This window comes from Takifugu rubripes, chromosome 20, assembly GCF_901000725.2.
Source record: "Takifugu rubripes chromosome 20, fTakRub1.2, whole genome shotgun sequence".
Lineage (NCBI taxonomy): Eukaryota > Metazoa > Chordata > Actinopteri > Tetraodontiformes > Tetraodontidae > Takifugu > Takifugu rubripes.
Genome location: NC_042304.1, coordinates 16,428,963 through 16,451,050, shown reverse-complemented (window position 1 = coordinate 16,451,050; position 22,088 = coordinate 16,428,963).

The window sequence follows — 22,088 nt, the reverse complement described above, 5'->3', positions numbered from 1 at the left end:
CAAAATGTATTTACTCATGTTACTCACAAAATGTGTATGCTAAAGATTTCTTAACACCTAATAAAAAAATAAATACCTCTCAAACGAGCATCCCTTCTCATTCTGTTTTCAACATGTCTGAGACACGCTTCATGGAAAAAGTGTACTATGATCCCGCGCATCCCGGTAGCCTCGGTGGTGTAGAGCGGCTCCATAAGGGGGTGCAAGAAGAAATGGGAAAGACGGTTCCTCGAGAAAATGTTAAAACATTTCTACAGGGACAGGACGCTTACACTCTACACAAACCGGCCAGGATACATTTTCCAAGAAACAGGGTTTTCGCCCCCCGCCCTTTAAACCAATTTCAAGCGGACCTGTGCGATATGCAAGCCCTGTCGGAGCATAATGACGGATATAATTATTTATTAACGGTCATAGACATATTTTCCAAAAAAGCTTACGTCAGGGCTCTGAAGAGAAAATCAGCGGCTGAGGTGGTAAAGGCGTTTGAATCCATTTTTGAGTCAAGTCAGATGCCTGAAAAAATACAAACTGATGCGGGGAAAGAATTTTTTAACAAGAGTTTTGAAGCTTTGATGAGAAAACACAATATCGTTCATTTTTCCACCGCCAGCCACCTTAAGGCCTCTGTGATTGAAAGATTTAATCGTACATTAAAAGGTAGAATGTGGAGATATTTTACAGCAAACAACACTCTGCGATACACCGACGTCTTACAAGACTTGGTGAAAAGCTATAATCACAGTTATCACAGCAGTATCAAGATGAAACCCGCTTTAAAGTGTTTCAAAACTTGTACGGTAAATCTGAAAACCGACGGAAGGTTGAAACCAAGATGAATTTCAAGAAGGGGGACCTAGTTAGAATTTCAAAACTGAGAGGAGTGTTTGATAAAAAATATGAACAGAGTTTTACGAACGAGGTGTTTACGGTATCTGAACGCATCCCTCGCGACCCTCCAGTGTACAAGTTAAAAGATTACGATGGAGAACCCATCCAAGGGTCATTTTATGAGCCAGAGCTACAAAAGGTAACGATGGGGGAAGACAGACTTTTCCACGTAGAAAAGATTCTGAAGCATCGCGTCGTCAGGGGTGAAAAGCAAGTCTTTGTAAGTTGGAAAAACTGGCCGGAGAAATTCAACAGCTGGATCAAAGCCGCAGATTTAAAGAACGTATAAAAATCAACTCGCGATCGCAACGGATATCATTTCATCATGTACGGTCCGAAGGTAGGGTTTTTTTATTACCCTACCCTCCAACGCCAGCGTCGATGTTTTTAAAGAAAACACGAGTTCCAGTTACCGCGTGGATTTGCCTCAACATATCGATTTAGAGGGAAGCTGGGAAGTAGCTTTAACGCAGATTTCATACCCGCACACCTTTTATCACCTTTCTCAGGAGGATGCCTACTTTTACTGGAGGGAAAACCCTCAAGAACCGGCCACGGAGAGCGAGGTGCATCGTCAAGAGATGAGAGAATCATATTTCAACGGCATCTCAGCCTTTAGATTCGAGATGGACGGACAATTTAGAAGAATAAAGTCTGATATTTACCTCGTCTATGACAGTCTTCTGAAAAGATTTGATTTCCAATCGGGAGGTAAAACCCACGTACTCTTCGAAGGACCCCTGGCATATTTGATGGGTATGAAATCAGGGGAATGGTTTATGTTTGACCAAAGGTATGCGTACTATCCCTGCGATTTACGAGCTGGGTTTTATCACATGTATTGTTACAGCGACGTAGTTGCACCGCAGATGGTCGGCGACGTTTATGCGCCACTTTTGAGAACGATTGATGTAAAAGGAACGTTCGGTGAAATCGTCACACAGTATTTCAATCCTGCTTACTATTTACCGGTGTCCAAAAACCACATTGAAAACATTCAGGTGGAGATAAAAACGGATCAAAACAAACCGGTAAAATTTTCATACGGCAAGACTATCGCGACTCTCCACTTTAGACCTAGAACTTGAACCCCAGGGTTATATATATTCCAATCGCCCGCGTCCTCATCATTCATTTTCAGGAGGCTGATCAGCTATCCACACACAAAGTGTTCAAGGCTAAGAGAAAAATAGAGAAAAAGAAAATGGCTCGGGTAGGTTTGAGAGAAGATCCTCACCGATTTGTACAATATTATGAGAGTCAAGTAGGGGGGAATTTGCCGGGGTTTTACGGTGCACCGGTCATGTACGGTCGGGGGATAGGATCTTTGTTTTCTAAATTATTTCGTTTCGTCAGCCCTTTGGCCAAGAAAGGTTTCGAAATAGCTAAACCTCATCTTAAAGCCGCTGCGAGTAACATCGCCTCCAACGCCGTCAAACACGTGATGGAACGGTTCGCCGGTGATCAAGAAGATGATCAAGAGATGAAGCAAGAAGGATCCGGGGGCATTATGGTGTTGTCGCGTAGGAAGAGAAGACGACCCCCCGGAGAACGCATCCCCTCGAGCTTTAATAAACAGCCGTTCGGTAAAAGGAAGAAATCAGTTGCAAAAGGCCATCGTGTGAAGAAGAAGTCCGTCCGGAGCTCTGATATTTTTTAAGAATATCTTTTCTTTGAGAAAAAAGAAAATGGCTCTAGTACATCAGAAATCTCCAGAGTGTACTCTGGCCGAATTGGATTTATTTTCAGCACCTATGACGCAGCTGTCTATCGATGAAAAAACCTACACGGAAATTTCTCCCCTGTCAGCCATCACCGACGGGGGACCCATTGAGTTTTTCATCCCCGGAGACGGGGACCGGTATCTGGATCTGAACGACACTCTGTTGCATCTCCGTGTAAAAATCACCAACGCTAACGGATCGAACCTAGCTAATGACGCAGCGGTGGGTCTTATCAATTATCCTCTAAATACAATTTTCAGTCAATGCGACGTGACCCTGGGGGATCGACTCATCTCTCAGTCGAGCGCTACCCACCCCTATCGCTGCATGATTGAGACCCTGCTCAACTTTTCACCGGACACGCTCTCCAGTCAGTTTACCGGGGGTCTTTTTTACAAAGATACCGCCGGGTCAGTGGACTCTATCGTGCTCGTGAACGGTCCAAATAAAGGGTTAACGAGGAGAGCCGCGTCCACAGCCCGTTCCAGAGAAGTACACCTGCTCGGTCCTCTCCACGGGGACATCTTTTTCTGCGAGAGACTATTGCTCAACTCTGTCGATTTGAGAATTAAACTGATGCGAGCCAACGATGCTTTCTGCCTCATGGGGGCGCGTGACTCTGCTTTTAGCCTAAAAGTACTGGGGGCTTCCCTATTTGTTAAAAAAGTAGCCGTGTCCCCTGCAGTCAGGTTAGGTCACGCCGCCGCCTTAATGAAGGGCAACGCTCTCTACCCCCTTTCACGCGTTAATGTGAAAACTTACTCTATTCCGGCAAACTCTAGGGTTTGCAACCAGGAGAATCTGTTTCTGGGTAGCATACCAAAGTACGTGGTTCTGGGTATGGTACACCACGAGGCTTTCACAGGAAGACGAGACCTGTCGCCTTTTAATTTCAGACACTATGACATCGAATACCTGGCTCTCTGTCAGGACGGCCGGCAAGTTCCGGCTAAAGCTTTCCAACCCGATTTTAACAACGGGGTGTCCGTCAGAGAATTCTACAACATGTTCCTGGCTACCGGGAGACATCTCAAAGATTTACCCCTGAGTATCAGCCGTGATGACTTTAATGACGGCTACTCTCTGTTTGTGTTTAATCTCAATCCGAGCGATGACAACGACGCACTGTCTACTGTCTCAAACGGAAACCTCAGGCTGGAGTTGAGATTTAGAACACCCCTGCAGCACACCGCGACCCTTATCGTCTACGCCTGTTACGATTCTATTCTGGAGATCAACGCCAAGAGGCAGGTGCTGGTGGACTATTATTAAAAGATGGACAACGTTCAACTAGAGAACCTTCTGCATAGCCTGCTGGGAGATGTGTTTTGCGGGGTGTGGGCGTCCGATCAACTGCCCATGCTGAATCCCTCTTTTAGAACCCCGGCCTACTTTATCGTCAACACACATCCGGCTCACATGCCGGGGGAGCACTGGTTAGCTTTGACGCTGGAAAATGGTGGCATAGCCACCTTTTTTGATTCTTATGGATTTCCGCCGGACTTTGATCACTACCCTCCGAGCATCTTACAGTTTCTGGAAAAACGTTCTAAAAACATTGAGTACCACGACGTTCAGTTGCAGCACCACATGTCGACGGTCTGCGGACAACATTGCATCTATTACCTCTGTCACCGCGCGTGCGGGCTATCTTTTGATCAAGTACTGTCTTTGTACAATGATGATGTAATAAAGAATGACTTCATGGTGTACGACTATGTGAGGAAATATCAGCGCTGTATTAGAAATAAAATCAATGGTCCCTCCAAGCAGGGGTGTTGTTTTTTGCAATGTTTTAAAGATTTTTAAAGTTTTTGAATGAATGACTGTACGCTCGAAAAAATGTTTAATAAACGCTTTATTGGTAAAAGACAAAACTTTGTGTATTACATTTATTCACGATGAAATGTTAATCCAACGCGGGGGGTCATTTGTTCGTCTTCTAGTTTTTGACGGTAGATCCGCAGGTGTTTCAGAGTCTTGAGATCCGATCGCATCCATCTTGAGGAGTCGGTATTGATTACGCGCTTGTGGGTTACTTATAGAAGACAAAGGGATGTTTAATTCTGAGAGAGTATTTAAAAAATGTGTCCATCCGGGAGGTTCAGAACCCTCTGATTTTTTTCTTTTTAAAAGGAAACAAGAGTCGTTTGAATAGATCGATCATGTGAGACCCTTTTACAACGTTGCCCCGGTACACAAATTCCCCTTTTGTATTCCAAACATTGTGACGGTCGGATAATTTCTTTAAGACGTATTCGGCGTTCTTGCGATCTCGCGGTGGGAGGCTCTGCAACACGTCGTCGATGATGCTATCGTACGTCCGTCCCAGAATCTGCCTCTGCCTCCGTCTTTGTCAGATTCTCTGTCAGATTCTCTGTCTGATCCTGCTTCACAAAGGTCAGATATCTTTGCAGTAACGCGTTATATTTTTTAATTTTTTCATGAGAGCTCAGCCCCTGCTCGTTTAAGATGGCTCTCATCCTAGCATCCAAATCGTCCTCCGCGACATCTCTGATGGACTGGGAGGGTCGCGTCAGGCGGTTGAGTTGATGAGGGGTGACGAGAAACATTTTTTGGGCCTTTTTCAAAGTCATTTTCGTATCAATCCTCCGACGAGGTTCCCGATCAAAGGTACCACCGCTGAGAGGAGAGGTAAAAGAAATCCGCCCGTCTGCTTCTTTAGAACCTGTTGCTTCCTCTTTAAACTGGTTCTTTTATCAGCCAACAGTTTGATAATTTTTTTCTGTCTCTTCAGTTTTTTAAATTGAGAAGGAGTCAGGGGGATGTTTCCTTTTAGAAGATTTAAAGAAATCTCACACAGTGTCTGGATAAAATCCGGGGAGCTGTGAATAAGAATGTCTCTACGTTTCTTGGGTGTGCCACGGTACAGGGCCTTCAGCAGGGGTGCGTTTCTTTTTATATGCGCTGACATGATGATCTACGTCGACGCTCTGGGGATGTAAACGGCCGCTTGCTGGTGAGGAAGTACACCCGTCCTCAGTCTGTACGGATCTGGGCAGACGGGGGTGAGATCCACTATTAAATACCCGTGAGGGTCTTTTGTGGCGTCTTCAAAACTCTCCAAGAAAAATGTCTTTTGTGATGGAAAAATCTGATGAGCCAATATATTCATTTGTAGTTTATCCCGTGGGTTTTTAAACATGACCAAATAATTGCTGTTCAAACTGATGGTGCGACTGTGTTTACCCTGGTGAAACACGTTTTGAGTCAACATCATAACACTCATGTTTCTGTGGTGGCGATACTGTGTAAAAATCTTTACCACTTCAGGATGGTCAGAGGCTTGAAAAATAACATCGTCCAAAATAATCAAATGCTTTTGATCAGGAGGAAACAGTGTTTCATCTTCAAAAGAATCAGGCAGACCTTTGACAAATTTAATGTTTTTAATCATCTTTTGCAGTTCAGCGTACATAGGTTGAAAAGAGGTATAAATCCACACGATATTGTCAGGTACAACATTTATTACACGGTCACAGTTTTCCAATACATTTTTTACAAAATAGGTCTTTCCACACCCGCTCGGACCCACGATTAAACAAGAAAAAGGAAAGATAAACCTAGGATCAAATTCAATTTCCTGCATTTCTAATACCCGAAAGGCAGAGTTGTTCCGTCAGCAAAGAGTCGTCTTTTGTCATACACCACCCTAAATTTTTTATCAAATGACACATTTCTCAATGCAAAACCCTTTTTATCACGTCTGATGCTGTGTTGACGGATCTCGATCGTGTTTCCCTCTTGTTTATTACTCAGGTAACCCTCCACCAGCTCTCTGACACTGTCAAAGCTCACACGCTCACAACATTCCCGGGTCTGAGTGATACCTTTCACACGCATGACGACTTTCTTTTTATTTCGTGTTTGGTACGCGTAACTCTTGGGACCCGCCGCTGCAAACTCTTGAATGCTGTCACCATCCAGTTCATCCGTCAGGTCACCTAAATAGTTACCCAGCTCTAGAGGTTTCTCACCCTCTTTGACCAGATAGATTAAACTATCTGTGTCGATGTAAAACACTCTGTCTTGTAGTTTTTCCAGATAACTGTACAGCTTCAGTCGTGCGTGTGCTGTGGTGAATGCTGCAATAAAAACATTACTCTGTTTACCTGGGGGTTGAACGTACCTGTCGGTGTATTTCCACCTGATGAGAGCTCTGTTGCTGTGGAGAACGGAAAAGTATTCGACTTTGTATTTACCTGAAAACATGTAACTAAAGAATTCTTTAGGATCTGAGACAATGGTGGTTTTAAACAAATTATCTCTCTGTGCAAACTTTCCCCACAAACTGTTGAGACACAATTTAGCAACCTGTCTTTTCACAGGATTGGTCTCGATTTTGCCAGCATCTAAAAGAATGCCCTGATGCTCCTGATAGTCCCTGATGTATTTTTCCCTGCTCTCTCGGTCCGTCGCCTCAGCGGGGTAACCCGAGGCTTCCTGCTTTCCTTTCAAAAAGGTGTGTATGTAGTCGGTAAACACAGTGTCGCTGCTCTTGTCAAAGTGCCAGACTTCTGTAATTTTACCCACCCTGTACCCCGCCTCCAGAGCTTTGATGAATTCAACGGTGACCCAGACCCCCGTCAGAGCTCTGCCCTCATCGTCGTGTTCGCAGGGGCCACCCTCATTGTTAGTTTCGGCACAGGGGCGACACAGTGTAAAGAGTAATTTACCTCCCTCACTTTTGTGCGGTAACACGGGGAATAAAAGACCTCGAGGAGGATACACAGTGGCTCTGATGAAGCCGTAGTAGCTGCGTGGGTCCTCGAAATCTTTGTAGATGATCACGGGGTGACCAAAGGGGTAAGAGCAAGTACTGTTGACAAACGGGTACAGTGAGGTGACATCAACATAGTGGATGGTTTCATCGGGCGCTGCCGTGTGTCGCAGTTTTAAAGCGCTCGTTCTACCTCCGAAAAGTGCTTTTCGGGGGTTGAGAGGCTCAGGAGCGTTAAAGCAACGGAGAAATTCTTTAACCTCCGTGCATGTTGTTTTCATCTGGTTCCACGTGTGTTCTCTCATGACTACAACACGAACCCCATGTGTGGTCTGTAGCTCACTCACCCTCTTCTCACTTTTGTAGTGCAGTTCACCAAAGGTGACGCCTCTCATATCGCACTGTACTGTGGGATCAAAGCAACTGGGACAGCCGTGGTAAAAACATCCATGAAATTCCCAGACATGTTTTACACCGTCAATCTCAGCATATCCGTCTACGAAAAATGCACCAATCTGTTTTTCACCCATGTTTAGAGCATGCTGTATAAAGATTTTTTCTTTGTGCATCAACCATTCTAACCATTGAACCGATGCGCTAGAGAATCTTTTGCTCTGATTCAAATAGTTGTGAGGGCAGGGGATAGCCAGAGTGTTAGGAGTCAGATAATTGGTGCGAAACACCTTCATACAGGCTCCGGCTATGGTGATAGAACCAAAAGGGTCTACCCCCGTCTCACCTAGGAACTGATCTCTAAATTTAAGACTGCCCTGGGTGAGAATGTCAACATCATTTTTGCAGTACAGCGAGGCCTCCTTTTTGAAGTCAAAGGTACCTCGGCTGACCTCGTTGTACCACGGGTCAAATTCTTCCCGTTCGCGCACCGTCATGCGATCTACGTCGTAGTCGGACGGAACGGGATAGGGCCCCACGTAATTGAGGTGAATTTCTGAGCTAAATTTGTGTGGGAAATACCCCTTGGTCTTGTCAGTGAATCCTAAGGCTTTGGGCATAGCGTTGAGACGCATGGGGAGAAATGACAGGGAATCTATGAATTTGAGACCATAATGGGATTCCTCAAAACTGAGGATTTTACTCCCGTTCATCAGAATCTGTTGTGGCGTCACATCCAGTTCCAACATACCTTTTAACACCAGATAACTGTCAAACCCCTTGGCATTATGGGCTATAAAGATGTTCTGTTTGTATCGTGGCTTCCTGAAATGCAAAATAAACATTTTAGCACAGTCAAGACCATAAAACGCCTTCTCTTCACCTTTGGATGTTTTTGTATGCACTAAAAAAGGAACATGCTCTCCATTTTGACCCACAAATGTTTCAAAATCATAAAAAACCAAATCAGGATGTGAGATGTCTGGTTGGAGGGTAGGAATGTAACAACTATGATCGACTTTAGAGTCGCTCTGCAGTTTTTCACCACAGATTTTACATTTTTTCACCGCACAGCGATGCTTTGCATCGTCTAACGACAAATTGACACTGTAGTATAGTTCGCATCGTGCGCATTTTTTGATTTGGTCGCAGAGGCTGGACTTTCTGCTTGAACCGACCAATTTGTGTCTGGTGAAACAAGAGGGTGAGCGACACGTTCTGTTACAGTCAGAGCAAACCACTGTGTTGAACCCTTCTGTGGGGCAGGCAGGATCGTTGCACACTGCGCAGTAACCTTTACAAAAGTGGGTATAGGGGTGCTTAAAAGTCTTGTAACAATAATTACAGACTGACGACCCCAGGAAGGCTTTGAGATTTTTTATCCCATAATAGTGATTTTGTAGTAAAAAGAGAAACAACTGATTGGAACGATCAGAGAATTTTGTCTCATAATGTGAGAGGGGTTTACTGTGGCATGTTCTGTAAAACACAACAATTTTACGCCCCAGAATATTTTCAAATTTACCAATGTCACTGAAAGTGACGGGGGTCTCATCATTTAAACCAGCCTGATGCTGCAACTTCCTCGCAATATCAAGGCATTCTCTTTCAGTAAGTTTCGGGTAGATAACGTGAGCTAGACTGATGGCGAAGCAAAGCTGGTTGTCTCTGTTGTCTACGATAAATAAGTGACGTCTTTTTTTGTCAATGATTTCACAGTCTAGAGTTTTCTCCATCTTACGTTGGGCACCTCCTCCTGGGTTCTGCACCACGTGAAGGATGAATTCTATATTCTCATCCGATGAAATGATACCGTTTGACTGCACAATCCGATCTAGCATTCCATTAAAAGCCGGTAGAATATTTTCACCTTGTTCATCCACAGCAACTGTAACATGATTGTGTACGTTTTCACCCACCACCTCCAACTGTATTAAATCATTGCGACTACTATGTCGTCTGGCAACATCCACCAATTCGCTGATAACCCCTGTTACATCTCGATAGAATGTTGCAATGTCAGGCACATTTCCCCGAGTGGGAATGTTAAAGGAGCGTCTTGTTCTCCATGTGTTAAAATCATTAAAAAACCTCTCACCCCGCTCAGGAGAGAGATCGGATGGATTTTCTCCTAGCCCTCCTCCCCCTTGCTGAGGAGAAAGATGGGGTGAGGGGCTGCTCTCTGACCCCCCTTCTCCTGGCCTCTCATCCTGTTCAGGAGGGGGGTTAGGAAGAGCCGATTGTGTCTCTGCTGAATCCGTCTCTGATCTGATTGTTACCGCGTGTAAGACATGATCACTTTGCGTGTGGAGAGCTGATGAAGGAGAATGATTTTCAAACTCTACTGCATTAACTGCATTAAGGTTTTCGAGGGCATCATTTATGAGTTGTAAGGTGTCAAGTTCTAGGACGTTTTCATTTTGCTCTGTAAATTGTAAATTTATTGGAATGGAGATTGGAATTTCACTTAATTGATCAACAGCTATTTGTAAAGCATTCGGTACTTGATTAAAATATTCAACATTGAAATCCTCATCACTTAATTGATCAACAGCTATTTGTAAAGCATTCGGTACTTGATTAAAATATTCAACATTGAAATCCTCATCCATATCTTAAACAAAAGACAGAAAAAGGAAAAAAAAAATTACAGCTTTTTCAACACTGTTTTAGTACACCTTTGGTTACAATTGGAGGAAACAATATACCGTATGACATTATTGAAAATCTCCAGCACTACCTTGTCTTGGGGGTGTTGGGAATGAATGTAGCAGCCTGTATCCTCCTCCACCCTGTCAAAGAGCGGTTCAGGAACGCTCTCGTGGTGCTCGTGCTGTTGTTGGGAATGAATGTATCCGACTGTATCCCCCTCCACCCTGTTGAAGGACGGTTCAGGGACGCTCTCGTTTAATCTCAACCCTGAATCTGTAATTAGATGAGAGATGAGTTATTATTTTTTTTATATATTATTATTATTATTATTAGTCAAGAAGATATAGTATAAACTATACCATCAAACAATCTCCTGACAATGTTAGACTTGTGTCTCTGGTTCCTACGTCTCCTTATCGGCCTCGCAGGTTCGAAAGGATCTGGTGAAAGGGAGAGTGGAGCTGCCGTGGGTCCCGCTGTAAGTACAGGGGTCAGAGTGGTACACGCTTGCCGTATTCTACGTCTCCTCGCAGGGGCAGAAGGTTCACGGGAGGGTGGAAAGGCCGTGGGAGTCACAGTGCTCAGAGAGGCGCACGTTTGAAGGTTCTGTTTTGATGGTTCTGTTTAGACAGAGGGGAAAATCGTTAAAATACAAATCATCAAAACGGCACATATTTTGTATATACTTCTAATCACAGATAAATATATTACCTTGTACAGTCGACTTCGGTCCTCCTGGCTGTCTCACACGTCTTCTGGAGAGTTTGGTCGTCTGCTTACTTGAGTCAGTCCCATGTTGAAGTGCCGAGGTTTCCCTCTCAATCTCAATTTCACCAATTTCAGTTACACAGCAATTTGTCCCCTGCACGGGGAGTGGGGTTTCAGAACACAGCAATGCTTTTACTGCTTTTTCAGTTTCTTGGTTGTCTTCGGATACCAATCTTTCAGCCCTGGCTAACAGATCTGAAAAATGTATCATAAAAAGTTATATTTCAGCAATCTATGAACAACTGAGCTGTTCATAAAAAACAAAACAAAACAAAAAACTGTATGTAAAATACCAATGTCTGTTTGCGTGAGGGTTATTCCTTCAAACTCATCGGCGCTGACTTTAAAGATACAGAAAATTACACTTAAAAATCTAGAATAAAAATAGAACAACTTTCAGGTTAAAAAGATCACGGATTGCTTACCAGGATAAATTGGCATATGGTGAACCTCTACTGTAACTTCTAAAACAGTTATTCGTAAATAGTAGTTAATCATTAATAGTTCATTCATTAATAGTTTTCTAAAACTATTTAGAAAACTACAGAGAAAAAGTTTGGGAAGAATTTGAGGCTTACCGGTAGTCATCTTTGCAGCCATCTTTGTTTGTTACACGCGCTCGCAGACGGTGAAGCTTCCGATGAAGTTCTGGAGGACTGAGCTAATGACTGTGAGATGATCATGTATATATTCGCTTTACAATGCTTGGCGAGAAGGAAAAAAAAAAAAAAAAAAAGTTGATTGGCGCCGAAAAGTCTGATATTGACGATTGCCCCGGTGGACCAACTGGTGGTGATGTAGCTCCCATGGGGATACCTCCCTACACGGGAACTCTACCAAACAACAGGTTCAGGCGATATAACTCATGTTAAGAATGTTTTTCTCCAGGAGGGCCTCCAGGTCTCCAGGGGATTTAAGCTTCTTCAGTTACACACCTCGGACACCGGAAGACAACGTAGGCCCCTAAATTTCTTACTTGAGGCCACCAACTCTTTTCTCCAATAGTTTTCTCTTCTCTAGTTTTCACAAATGCTCACAAATGTTTGTTCTGTGGAAGGTTTCTGTTCTGTGTTGTTTCTTTCTTCACAGCCTTCTTCAGTCACACACACACCATTCTCGGTTTGATCAGTTTCAACACACCCCAGTCATTGGAAGACATCGTAGCCGACAACATAGGCCCCTCACTGGAAGATTCTTCCCGCTGATAGAGAATCAACTCCCCCGTCTTGTAACGGAACACATACCCAAAACTCCCTGTTTGACTATAAGGCTCCAAAGACCATTCTTGCTGCAAAGGCTCAGAAGGTGACGCCTGAGAACGCTGTACAAACACCGTGGATTTTTCAACTACTTTTCCACACAATTCTCTTATAACGGTCACAGCCGTCTCACCAATCACGGATGTAGAACTACTCATGTTGTCCACAGATGGCTATGCCAGGACTATGGCAAAACTGTTTTGTAACTGTTTTGTAACTGCTGCCCTTCCTTTTTAAAAAAAGGCGGGAGGGAGAATGGCGGGAGGCGGGAAAGGGAGGTGGGGGGGGGGGGGGACAGATGTGGGCGGGTTCAGGGAAAGGTCAACCTGTCACTTTGACAAGAAGTACCCCATTTCTTCTCTGACACTTCTACTTGCTGCTCTGTTCAACAACCCACTGTTCGAGTTTGTCCTCCAACTGTGGCCATCTTGCTTTGTTTCCTCGGAAGCTCCGTTTAGTCTTCTTTACCTGGCGCAGGTCGTCTTGTTGCTTCCTCCACTTCCGCACCATTGACTCGTTCACGTTAAATTGCCTTGCCGCTGCTCTATTTCCGTGTTCAACTGCATGACTGATAGCCTTCAGTTTGAACTCTGCATCGTAAGCGTGTCTCTTGCAAGGAGCCATTTTGGGGTCTTTACAGACAGAAATGGTTTGGGACTGGATTGGAATTCCTATTTATCGTTCTTACCGCTGTTACTTCGGCCATGCCTTCTGACTACGGTACCCGCGATTAACCAATATTACCGTAATCCATACAAAAGGCGCACCGTTGATTTGTTTTAGAAAATTCTAGGCTTTTAGGTGCGCCTTATAGTCGTGAAAATGCGGTAACCACGATTCCTGAAGATTCCGGACACCAAATGGCCCCCATCAGTCATTGAAACAAGCGTCCCTCCAAATTAACGACATCTGTGGGAAAGTGAAAAGATGATCTCAGAAAAAGTAATCACCATAAAGCCAATGAGCCGTTCTGATCACATTTCGCACGCCGGCGAGCATCAGGTCAAAACGTGTGCTGACCGTTTAGAGGCAGGGGTGGCGGTGGGACGCCATCAGCTTCTTATTAGAGCATGAGGCTCTTTCTGCTGCCACAAACTCAAACGGTGGTTTCGCTGCGCTGACCAGCAACTACTCCTCACATCTCCGGAGACTCCAGACCGATGGGTCACAGGAAAAATGGAATTTGAGCCATTTGCTGTTTTATCTCCACATACCTGGTTGTCCCGTGACCTCTTATGGTTGGCTGAGGCAACTGTCGGCGCATCTATCGTTGTACCATGTCCACATAAATTGCACTGAAGTTCTCTGCTTTTTTTTTTTTCTTCTCCCAGAGGAATGTTTCCTAAATTTGATTTATTTCAGAGGATGAAGAGAAAATGGGATGGTTAAAAAAAAATCCACTTTCCTGCATCGTGTATATATTTTTGGGTATCGAGGTTTAGTTGTTTGCAACCCGTATAGCTGTGTTTTGGAGTAAAGATGTTAAGATAGAAAAGTGTTGTTGTTCACGGATCATCGAAAAAATGAAGCGACCTCAGATTCCTAACAAGATGGGCCGGCAGCTCCAAACGTGTGTAAACAGACGTTTGCTGCCCTGATTCTCACCAAACCCTGACAGCACCACCTAAATATGTTGTCAATACAGTATCAGTGAGTCTGCATCATGAAATGACACTAGAGGGACGCTAAATCCTCTTTATGAAGCCTTGAGGAGGCTCCGGATTGATCACTTGAGTTGGGAACCTGTTGGAATCACTGTTCCACACGGCTGAAATGTGGATTGTTCTTGGATCGAAAGGTCAGTCCGAGAACCAAGGCTCAAGGTCCCTTCTGGACCAAGCGGTCACAAAAGATATCCCTCATTCTGCTGACAGGCTGTGCAACAGTGTGGTGGAAAGGCAGAATAAAGTTTCTAAAGCAGGAATGTGTATAAAAAGAGGCTTGGCTGGAAAAGGTCACCGGCCTCAACTTTCCCTTCAAATAAATCCATGGAGGAGAATTTGTTCCCACTGTAGCGACTGTCCTCATGAGTGAGTCTTCCCTTTGAAGCAGGATTATAAAACCAGCATAAACCTTCACCAAAATCTGCTGAGAGCTGCACCGGAGCCACACTTGTGTTGTGTGACACACAAAACCGCTCCAGTCTCTCCTAAAGGCTCAGGTGAGGCTGGTGAGCCCAGCCCAGTTTAGGCGCCAATCAATAAAAAGAGGTTCTCGACAGCATTTAAATACAGTAACGGTGCACGTTTACAAATGTTGCTGATGACTCAAGCGCAGTAAACAGGTCTGGGCCAATTATGTTATTATCTGCGGTTATTAACGCCCGAATCCCATCGTTCCACCGCAGCAGATCAAACTTGTAAATGTCCGTCATCCAACCTAATGAGGTGACCGTGTGACTGTCATCGCACCTGACCGCTGACAGGTTTATTCAGCCTCTGATGGTCCAGGCGAGTCTCCAAATGTGTCATTAGTTGCTCCTTTTCTTCCTTTGTTATTTGACCTAAACTTCACTGGTTCTTTTTTGTCCCCGAACTCCATCTTTCCTCCGAGGTTCCGCTCATGTGCTCCACCTGTGTCTGATACCTGCCTTGATCAGTTTCACCTGTGTTCTTTCGCCAACCGTCTATTTAAGGCAGAGTCATCCTTTGCCCCCTGGTGGCTGCAGCATGAGCCCATCTGGCTCTGCTAGATCACCTGTTTGCAGTTATCTGGTCTCATTTACTCTGGTCTGACTGTAATAAACACGACATTTTGAATCTCTGTTTACTGTAGTTAATAAACCTGGTCAGGTTCTATTAGAGCCATCTGAGTGGGAGCTCATCATCTTTGGGGCTCGTGGGGGGGGGGGTTCATTGTCTTGCCAGAGCAACAGCTTTCTATTTAAAATCTAAGCCCCCCACACACACATACACACACACACACACAATGAAAACCATCCAAAGAAAAGATGAATTATTAGACGGTTGTGATGGACGTTGGCTATTAATACAGGCTAAAATGCATTTTCCCCTCATGTAGAAGCACATACGAGAGATGGAAGATCGACAGCTTCACATTTTCAAATAGAATTTGTTTTTTTAAATAGATTAAATGCCCCATTCAGACATGGGGCACATTCAAAGGTGGAGAACGGGGTCATTTTTGACTGAATCCAGTGAAATTAACAACCTTGTCTTGTTGGGGATGTGCTGACCGGTTTATATGCTAATATTCCAAACCTCAATTGGGGTTTTTGGTGATAACGACATAAGTGGCAGATGAGAATTAATTCCATCCGCAACTGAGGGTGGAATGACACAGACGTTCTCATTCACGGCGAGTTTCTCCTGACTAAGAATTCAGACTGAGACAGAACAGCCGAAGGTCATCAGCTCTGGAGTCTCTTCACTGATCCTGAATCTGCTGAAACAAACGGGCCTGGACCAAATAGGATCCCCCTCTTCTCCACATTTAGAATTTAAAACGGGATCTAAATTACTATCTGGGCTTGAACAACAGTTTGTACTGTAGAAAAGTTTAGTATTCACAAAATTAGGGGAAATGGATTTAAAAATGAATTGGCTGATTTCTTCCTTCAACATTTGGCTCAAACAGAGCGAAACATCGGCTGTTTCGAGCTCAGAGTGAGTTGCTCAACCCAATTGTCATTAAAGAAAATGTTTTCTTATTTGTTTCCAATTTAAAAACTGCATGTTGGCCTCAGCTCTTGAATGGGGGGGGGGGGGGGGGGAAAGGGAAAAGTGCATTTCCAAAATCTTGGCTTAGCTTAATATGTAGCCACACTTGGAGAGAAGCAGAAAGAAACTGGCAGCCACACCACGGGCTGGAGCTGCGTCAGGGAAACGTGTCGTCTTCGTGAACAAACTCACGGCCTTTCCTCCCGTGGCGTGTTGGCCAGAGTTGGCACACGTGGTTTCGTGCTGTCTGGCGGAACAAGAGCCCTGTTGAACCGTTCAGGGCTAAAGCGCTGGCCAGGATCAGAGCAGAGAGGGGAGAGCCAGGTAGCTCGCTCGCTACCTGGACTTTAGCTACAGCATCTGCTCTGTGTTCGTTATCCTGCGTCGTGGCCGAGACGCATTTGAATCAAAACATGAGCCAAACAAAAGACAAGAATTATCCTCGTGCTGCTTCCTGGTGGCACAAATAAAAGCTCTAGCCGACTGAAGTTCATTAAACGGGTCCATATTCAATTCAATCTTTATTTATATGGCACTTTTCATACCCTGGGTAGCACAAAGTGCCTCACAAAGGATAAAAACAAAGAGAAACAGGAAAATCAAGGACAAGAAAAAAATACCTGACCCTCCCACCCCCACATATATGCATACATGAGATATATAAGCACACACACTCATATACACTCACACACAGATACAGACACACACATGCATACACACACTCAAACACCCACACCCACACATACAAACAAGCTGAGACATGGCCGGGCACCGAGACCTGAGGCGAGGGAGACGCCACCTTTGGGGGGGCCAGCCAGGCCACGGTCCATGACCACAGGGGGTACCGCCACCCCGACCCGGACGGACAGGAGGCTCCACAGGAGGCACAGAGCCCCCTCGCCGCCCAGGCCAGAGCCGTCCACGGGACGGAAAAAGAAATTAAAAAAAAATCAATTAAAGGCCTGATTAAAAAGGTGTGTCTTGAGCCTTTTAAAAAAAATCTCCATAGTCTCTGCGGCCCTGAGGTTCTCCGGCAGTCGGGGACCATAATAACTGAAGGCCGCTTCCCCGTGCGTTTTAGAGCTTACTTGTGGAATGGTTAAAAGGCCGGTGCCGGAGGACCTCAGAGTCCGTGAGGGTTGATAGAATAAAAGCAGGCCGGATAAATAAGCCGGCCCAAGACCTGAAACGCACGGGTAGCCAATGCAGCGATTTTAAAACTGGTGTGATGTGCTCCCGCCCTCTGGTCCTCGTCAGCACTTGTGCAGCTGAGAGAGAAACGGGCGGACTCTGGCTATATTCCTCAGGTGGTAAAAACCTACCTTTATGTTTTTGATGTGTGGGATAAAACTAAGCTCAGAGTCAAAGATCACACCCAGATTTCTTACAGATTGAGATGGTTTAAAATCCTTTAATTTTGGCAAAAGTTTCTCTCTCTGACCTTCAGGACCAATAACTAAGACCTCTGTTTGGTCCTGGTTGAGCTGTAGGAAATTTTCTGCCATCCATGACTGGATATCTAGAATACAGTTAAAAAGGGCATCAACTGGCCCTGTGTCACCAGGAGCCACAGCGATGTACAGCTGCGTATCGTCAGCATAGCTGTGGAAGCTGATGCCGTGGCTCCTGATGACATCCCCAAGAGGAAGCATGTAAAGATTAAAAAGGGTTGGACCTAAGATTGACCCTTGGGGAACCCCACATTTTGTCTCATGGATTCTCGAGGAGCATGTATCCATACTTACAAAGAAGCTTCGATCAGTAAGGTAGGAGGTGAACCAGTTAAGAACAGTACCAGAGAGGCCGACCAGGTTCTTCAGTCTATTTAATAAAATATGGTGGTCTTCTGTATCAAAGGCAGCGGTTAGATCCAGCAGAACCAACACCGTGAGCTTTTTGTTATCTAAGTTACACCTGATATCATTTAAAATCTTTAAAAGGGCTGTCTCTGTACTGTGGTTCATCCTAAAACCAGACTGATGCCTCTCTAAAATGTCATTTGAGTTTAAAAAATCATTCACTTGGTTAAAAACAAGTTTTTCCAAAATTATACTTAAAAATGGTAAGTTGGATACAGGCCGATAGTTATTTAAAACGCTGGGGTCTAGATTGCTCTTCTTCAGAAGGGGCTTCACCACCGCCGTTTTAAAGGAGGTGGGGAAGACACCCGTCTGAAGAGAGCAATTCACCATATAGATGTTCCTCAAAGATTCCATAAAATGTTTTAAACAACGGTGTGGGAATTGGGTCTAAAAGGCAGGTTGTGGGCCTAACTTGGGAGCAAATTTCTTCATTTCTCCAGGGTGGTGCAGGTTTTGTTCTTACTGTTTTTGTGAAAAGTGGAGCCACAGAGTCCAGTGTTGACTTTAATTTATTGTTAAAAGTGTCAACAATAAAATCACATGATGCTGGTAAAATTTCTGCAGGAGTGCTCTGTAAAATCTTTGCAGCCACTTCAGAAGTTAGTAGCGTCTCCTCACCGTTCCCACAGGGGCCCCCCGCTGGTTAAAACTGGTGATGTTAAAAAAACACACAAAAGTGGTCAGACACGGCCAGATCCTCAAAAGAGGACCCACCCACGGACAGGCCATAGGTAATGACCAGGTCCAGGGTGCGCCCTCTGCTGTGTGTCAGCTGCGTGACATGTTGTTTAAAATCCAAACAGTGAAGAAGGGTTAAAAAATTCTTTGGACACTCGGTCCGCGGTGTTGTTGGTTTGTAGATTAAAATCACCAGTTATTAAAATCCTGTTGTATGTAGCGTGGATGACTGATAAAAATTCCGAAAATTGGCTGATAAAAGAGGTGGAGTATTGGGGTGGTCTGTAAACTGTTATGCATAGAACAGGAGGGCTGTTAAAAACAAAGGCATGGTGCTCAAATGATAACTTGTTAAAAGAAACCTCACTTGACGTTGCGGTCCTTATTATTGAACCAGTTCCACCTCCTTTCCTGCCCCCCCTTGTAGAAAATAAAAAGTTAAAATCTGGGGGGCAAGCCTCTGTGAGAACAGCAGGTGCATCAGTGCCATGTCTCAGTAAGGAGAATACCATCGAGGTTTCTATCTAAAATTAAGTAATTTACTATAAAAGATGTGTTTAAAAGAGCGCACGTTCAGCACGGCCATCTTTATGTCCGTGCCGAACTAAACTCATCCTGTCTTTTCATGGGAACGATAAAAGCACTGTTGCGTCTGGAAGCAGTCCTGGGTTTCTGTCCGTATGAAATGATGGTTTCAATGGAGTGAATGACCTGTGATTCTGATGACAGACATGGGAGTAGTGATGGAGAGGCATGTATGGTGTAGCGTGCGGGGGGGTGAGCGTAGATGTGAGTACGAGTGAGGGACAAAGTGTTGGCGTGCATGTGCTTTAACCATGAGTCAGGAGGTGGATGTAGTGCAGGAACGGACAGTTAAGTCAATGTTCACAGATAGAAGCCGAGACCCCTCATGGTTTGGGTGGAGGCCGTCCCATTTAAAAAGATGGGGTCTATTTAAAAAGGCAGCGAAATTGTCAACGAAGGGGCTACTGTTGCCCAAGTACCCCTTCAGCCACAGGTGCAGCTGGCGAAGGCGGCTAGTGATGATGTCACCGTAGCGAGGTGGGGGAAGCGGGCCCGAGATAATTAGCCGTTTCCCCGTGTCCAGCAGACGGTCCACCAGAGAAATGAAGTCCTGCTTTAGAACCTCCGACTGCTGGAATTTGAGGTCGTTGATGCCGGCCTCCAGGACCAGCGTGGAGGCCGAGGGGTGCTGTGCACTCAGCTGCAGGGCCGAGGATGTAACCTCCACAACACGGGCACCAGGGTGACAGAAGGTCCGGCCGTTGCGCACCGCCACGTGCCTGACCATTGAGGTCCCGACCACCAGCACCGCGGGGGTGCACTGCACCCGAGTGGCCGCCTCTGACCGTCTGGAGGTGCGGCGGTGGCAAAGAGGAGCCTGGGGTTGGTGGCGCCGGCCCGGGCCTACTCTTGACCGGGATGGTAGGGGGTGTTCAGGTCGGGCGAGCTGACCTCGGTTCCTCGCCTGGTAAGAGCCAACTGGACGGACAGAACCAGGAGGCGAGCTGGAACAAGAGCTCACGGGAGGGAAGTCCTGCAGGCTTAGGATGTCATACCTGTTGTCCAGTGGCAGATACGGGGGCGGAGAAGGGGGAGATGGACGAGCCCCAGCGCCCCTGGCCACCACCGACCAGGGTTCCCTTGGTTTGAGCTCACTAGGAGAACCATAGTGAAATTCCCTTTGCTTCATTTGACTCCTGCCAGAATCATGAATGAAATGAGGTCCTGAAGGACAAGCTGAGCTTTGGTGGTTCGTAATGCACAGGGCAACTTTGAAGTGAGACTTTTAACAGCGTATCCTGAGGCCTGTTCATTAGAGGTGAGGAACATCTATTTTTAATGTCTGTACTGTCAACAAGAACCCCTTTGATGTTCTTTGGGAAAAACCCAAAAACCCTCACTCCCTAAACATGAAAGGAAAGAGTGCCTTTAGAGGAGATAATGAAACTGTGTGGTCACTTTCACTCTTCATCCCATCAGTTTTCAGCTTTTCAAAGGGAACGTGACCACAGATTTACAGCAAAATGCCAACACCTGGCTTGAATTCTGCCCGATCTCCGCTTCTCCTTGTCTGCCTCCATCGGCAGGAGGCTCCTGGTTCAGGTTCCCCCTCGTTAAAAGGCAGTTTTCTGTTGCTTGTTTGGGGCTTCTGGGTTTCTGTTAACTGCTCGATTAATCAACAGTTGAATATAAAACTGAAGCTATACATCTGTTTTTTATGGCTTATGACCAACGCGATAAGTGGCTTTTTTTTCTCAATCTTTTAGATTTACGAAATCGGAATCACTCTCGTGTTAAGGGTTCATACCAGGTTTTCATTTCCACTAGTTAATAGTCTGTTTTGTATTCGATATGAAACCCTTCCCCTGCTCACAGGGAGCTATGCTTCCTCCAAATTGCCAGATGCAGTGAATCTGTTGCTGTTCCGTCTCTGTTGCCAGGTTTAATTCACATAAACGTCAGTCAAAATAAAATAAAAGCCCATGTGGAATGAGCAGATGAAACACACAATAGATCCAGCGTTGTGGGCGGTTTTCAGCGAAGGACCCACAAATGGGCATGGCAGGGGATTTTAGGAGCTGCGTGTCACAGAAAATTGGGAATCAAAGAAAAATAAATGGTAAAATTTTCTTAGCATAAGTTGGATTTGCCACCAAGGAAAAAATCAGTAATTCCTTAATGCCTTAGACACGTTCTGTCCAGGAGGAATGCCAGGGAAAAAAAGGAAAATGTAATCTCCCTTGTTGGCCACACTGGTGTGTTATCACACACTCCCCGGTAACGTCTTCTCACACATTCTTCAACATTTGACTGTCCTTCCTGATTCACTGAATTTTTTGGAAACAGTTGCTGATAGTTTCATGACTTTTATGATGCTCATATTTAATAAAAGTGACATCTTTCTTTTATAAACATTCACTTATTTTCTAAAGCCTTTTCCGTAACATGAAGTGTGTGTGTGGGGGTGTGTGTGTGCACCTGCCCAAACTGTTGGTTCAATACAGACTGTCATACATTTCCTTTGGTCTTTGTGTTGGTGTGAGCTTGGGAATGTCGGGAAACATCTCCGGATGTGTTTGGATCCAAACATTATTCGGGAACAGTTTCCTGCTCCTCCCACTGGCATCACAACCATGACGACATCTTGTGCACACCTTGTTGAAACTGGAATTAAAGAATTCTCTCCACAACTGGGTCAGGAGGTGCGGGAGCCGACCCGCCGGGCCCCGGGGCTGTTGCCCTTCCACCAGGTTGGAGCACAAAGGCCAAAACATCCAGAGCAGCTTCTCCTCCAAAGCCGTCAGCCTGAGGAACCCCACACATCCCTGAACTTCCATGCTGCTGTGTAGCTTCACAGCATGTGCTTGGTTATTATACGTGGTGTTTTATGGAGTCTGAGGCAAGAGTGTAAATGG